This window comes from Eptatretus burgeri, chromosome 6 (assembly GCF_056783735.1).
Source record: "Eptatretus burgeri isolate ZD-2024b chromosome 6, Ebu_testis_v1, whole genome shotgun sequence".
Lineage (NCBI taxonomy): Eukaryota > Metazoa > Chordata > Myxini > Myxiniformes > Myxinidae > Eptatretus > Eptatretus burgeri.
This window is the reverse complement of record NC_140966.1, coordinates 101,825,406-101,829,860: the sequence shown is the minus strand read 5'-3', so window position 1 is coordinate 101,829,860 and position 4,455 is coordinate 101,825,406. Positions and strand designations below refer to the sequence as shown.

General features: G+C 49.4%; 1 protein-coding gene across 1 annotated transcript in view; it reads left to right on the top strand.

The window, feature by feature from the left end:
- LOC147025471 (uncharacterized) overlaps positions 1 to 2,139 on the top strand; it is a 45,769-nt gene extending 43,630 nt beyond the window's left edge. The window contains exon 14 of the transcript XR_015059548.1: positions 2,005 to 2,139. The gene's annotated coding sequence lies outside the window, so the exon portion shown is untranslated. The remainder of the gene's footprint in view (positions 1 to 2,004) is intronic.
- The last annotated feature ends 2,316 nt before the right edge of the window (positions 2,140 to 4,455 follow it).

Genomic DNA, 4,455 nt, shown 5'->3' with positions numbered 1-4,455 from the left:
TAGTTTCCCATAGTTTTGTGCTTTTCTTTGTGACTGCTTGAATGAGTCCGTTTCTCTGATAACAATCTCTAATTATTGTCTTTGTTCAACTTTCACAATGAAAATAACTCCTGGAATCACATCACGTGTTGAGAAATAGACCCACAATACCTGTCACCTGATTCTTTAACCATTTGCCGTGAATGACTGCAAAATATATTGTTGCGGATTTCGCGTCCGCCGGCGTGCTGACGGCCACGTAACTCGAATCGCGGCACGTCGCCCACCGGACGGACAATCCAGTCGTGACCCTCTCGGACTAACGCCGGGAACCAGTCACGGGTGGACCTTTCGGTCTCACCGCGATCGAGCCAATCAGCCCCCGCGTGGGATAGGGTTGCTCGCCAAATTCGACCTACCTAAGTACCCACGCGGAGGGTAGACCGGGCGATCGCACCTCGCCGCAGGTCGACTTCGGACACGGGCCACTTAAGCGACCCGTTCCGTACTATCAGAATAACCGAGCGGTGTTATCGTCGACCTCGACGGTTCGATTAATTATCGGGCGTATTCAGCCCACTACCAACCCTTTACGTGAAGCAAGATGAGGATTCAATGGGAGAAAAAGACGAAGCGAAGCGGGAGAACAGTTCAACAATAAAGCACATTTATTCGCGGCACACGGGAAGCACACAAATACAATTCCACCAAAAGCACACAAAAAAAAAGAAAACACAATTCCATTTACACAAAAAGCAAATATAAAAGCGAAAGCAATGCAGAGCTAATACCGACTACCGAGCACACGGCAACACTTATACAATTCTACTTCACAGACGGCGCCGACAACACATACCCAAAACCAAGGAAAGAATACCCTCAAGGATGAGGCGGGCCTGAGACCGAGACCGGGTCGCGCCTACCCGTCTGGTGATGAGACGCGGAGCGGCGATGGCGCCGCAACCCGCGGGCCTCGTGGACGGTGTCTGGTAGGGGGTGGGAACGGGGCCCCCTTGGTCGCACTATCTCAGCGCGGGGGGAAACAGGAGGGGGTTGCTGATGCTCGGGGTATAGAGGATCTTTATTATCCCTGGTGTGCGTCTCCACCTCGGCCAGGTCGCGCTGCCGGCCTTCCTCGGGCGTGCAGCTCCCGGCACCGTCGCGAGCACCCCCTCGCCTGCCTTCGCCGCTGCCGCCTCTCCGCCTCTGGACTCTCCGACTCTGGACTCTTCTTTGGACTCTCCCGTTGGACTCTTCTTTGAACTCTCCTCCAGCTTCTCCAGCTACTGCAGGCTTCGGGCTCCAGACTTCCACACGGCTCTGACTGACGAACACCGTCCTTTTATCCCCCCGTAGCTTCGCCTTTGACCCCCTCCCTTCGACCTTTCACCTCGCTCCCCATTGGCCCGAGAAAAAGTGGGCGTGAAGGCTTTTTGATCCACAAATTTGCATATATCGATCGTTCTGGAGGCGGGGCCAAATCGCCCCTCGCTCACCGATTGGACGGCAAAAAGTGGGCGTGTGTCGTTTTTGATCCGTTTTTGAAGCACAAAATCCGTGATTTTGTACACGCTGTTCAACGTGCGCCCTGCACGAGTCCAACACCGGTACCCACAGCGGGGCAAGAACGGTGGCGATGCTACGGTTGCGAGGTGTGACGTGAAGGTCGTGGCGGTTGTGGTGAAGCGGCGTTGTGGTTGGTGGTTGATGTTGTGGTTGTGGTGGTAATCATGGCGGTTGGTCCAAAATAAAGATAGTAAAAGAAAAACGGCTATCCTGAAGAGTCGCAGCACGCATAAATGACATGTATTCCCACTAGACAACGGGTTTGGGCCTAACTACACATACACTTACCGAGATACCTCACCTAAGGGACCTGAATGGTGGTTTGCGAATTTGGTAACCACAACAATATTCATTCAACGATTAACTAATAACCATGTCTAACTGATGTTAATCCAAACCTTTATCTTCTCTTGTTGTAATTAAAGCTCCCATCATTTTAATTTGTCCTTTTCTCTGCAGACAAACTACCGTAGATACCGAATGAGGAACCATCTGAAGAAAACCCACAATGAAAACGACAACTTTACTTTTCAAGATGAACCAGAAGATTACAACGTTACAAATCATGTGGATTCCTCGTGATCAAGATCTCGGAGGGATCAGGTACATTCCAGCAGACCGAGCTCTTGCAGTCCGTGTTTCAGTCCCAAATACGATCGAGACTCTGCTCTGAAGTTCCACCGATACAGGTGGGTGGAGTTATTTGAATCCGAGTGGATTATGATGAGGGCAGTGCCCCCACATGGTTTGACGTCGAAAACCACCAAGAATACATGTCCACGTTATGATGATGTGGTGTCTTCCCACAGGCTTGAGAGAAGTGGGGTGAAGAGTAACTTTCTGTTTTTCCCTGCCAAGGAAGAAGCACTCGTCATCATTGAAGCAGGTTCGAGGATACCGAGCTGGGAACGATCTGAAAAAGAAACGAGAAAGTGCAACAACTATCCAGGTAAGAAACCACATTTTAGAAACATTTTAAACAATCTGTAAACTATCAAATAATCTTCAGTGCTGAAGATGTCTATTTTGGATTGTCCTTGCTGGTGTTACCACCTGAGTCATTGTTCGTGATTCCATAAAAGTTCAATTCCATAAAACACATTTATCCAACTATTATTTACAGATATCCTCTTAATTTCACTCATGCTTTCTAATGTCCATAATTCTACAACTGATATCAGGTGAAGTGTTGTCAGATACCCCTCCCTGAATTTAGATCCTTCTCAGTCCTTTTGTTCTTCCCTTTAACATTTCCATTTGAAACATATTTTCCCTGGGATCAGAGGCAATGCTGGGCACTGTCCCATGGGGCACGTGCCGCAAATTTATTTTAACCCCTTGCCTACGATAGGCCACGTAATGATTGAAATCTGACTTGATTCATCGTCAGACACATGAACATGGAACAAGCATTACCTACAGGCAGCAATGACGTGTTGGAGAACACCATCATTGATTGCTTTGCTAAGATATACAACAGATGGATGCACCTCCACTCTCCCTCCCCCTCGCCCCCCCCTCGCTCCCCCCAAAAAGGTCGACTTTCTTTCGTTAATATTTATAAGAAAATATAGATACAAGTAACATCCTTCAACCTCGTGTTTGAAGATCCTCGACGTTGGTTCGAGCTGTGAAAAGCAGAGACTGACATTTTGTGTTCTCTGTGGCTTGATATTGTTACGAATTTGGAATTCGATTGCAAACAACAAACAGGTTCCTCTGGTCAGCTATGTCGATAAGTGCTTGTTCCCTAGATAGCTCACCTTCCATTGTTTAAATGTTTAGAAATCGATTAGATGCGCTGTGGATCGATTTAAGAGTTAGGGAACGAACAATGGAGACGTCCCTCCCCCTCTTTCTGCAAAGAGGAAGAAGAGCCCTTCCGTCCCGTGATTCATGACGTCAACAACTCCCTCCCACCCATGGTTGAGCGGGGAATGGATCACGAGGGCATGAGTCACGCCGGGCGCGGGGGAGGGGGCGGAGAAGGATAAAGAGGAGATTCTTTCTTTATACGATTTGGAGAAGCGAGTTGAGGGTAGTCGTTCAGCAGACCTTCGGGTCCTGTTTGGCTTGGGTTAGGGTTGAGGCTTTCGGAAGCTATTTGCTTCTGCTGAGTGGTTGTTCAGCAGACCTTCGGGTCCTGCTTGACTCTGGTTAGGGTTGGAGGCTTTTGAAGGCTTTCTGCTTTGTTGGTTCAGTGAGCTTCGGATTCTGCTTGGCTCGGGAGAGCTTTTTGCTTCGAGCTGCTTTGTTTGGGAGAGAGTTGAGCCGGTTGCTCGGCTCGAGCTGTGAGTGGTGGCTTCTTCCTCTTCTTGGTTCGTGGAGCTCTTTGTTCTCCGTTTGGTTCCCGGCTTGGTGCGACTCATCGACCTCTTCTTGGAGGTGGTTCCTCGGGGAAGCGACGCATCGACGAGAAGGATCGGCGCCTCGTCTCACCAGCACGTGTTGAGAAGCACGGGAGGATTCGCGGGAGCTCGGGAAGGATCGCGGCTCACGGCGATTGGGTCCAGCTTGCTCTCGCTGGAGCCCGGGTCCGAACGACTTGAAGACCACACGAGGTGGAGAGGTTCGAGATAGGTTCTGGGTTTCAGCTCACCTGTCCTCCGAGTTGGAGCTCGTTATTAAAGGCCTCTGCCACCATTTCTTGGGTGTGTGTGTGTACGTGTGTCCGTGGGTCCATCTAATAAGTAGGAAACTGTTAAGTGCTTCGTGTGCTGTAAATGTTTGCATCACATTTCGTAAAGTCGGCATAGTTCTGCTCTTACCTGCTTCCCTAGTTCCCCATTATTATTAATAAATACCCCAATTGTTAAATGTTTTTTCAGCTCGTCACGTCGATTCTTTCATTGACTGAGCATTTTGTGTGTTGGGAGTTAGAAAGCCGTTGGTTTGCCGAAAAAGGGGGAC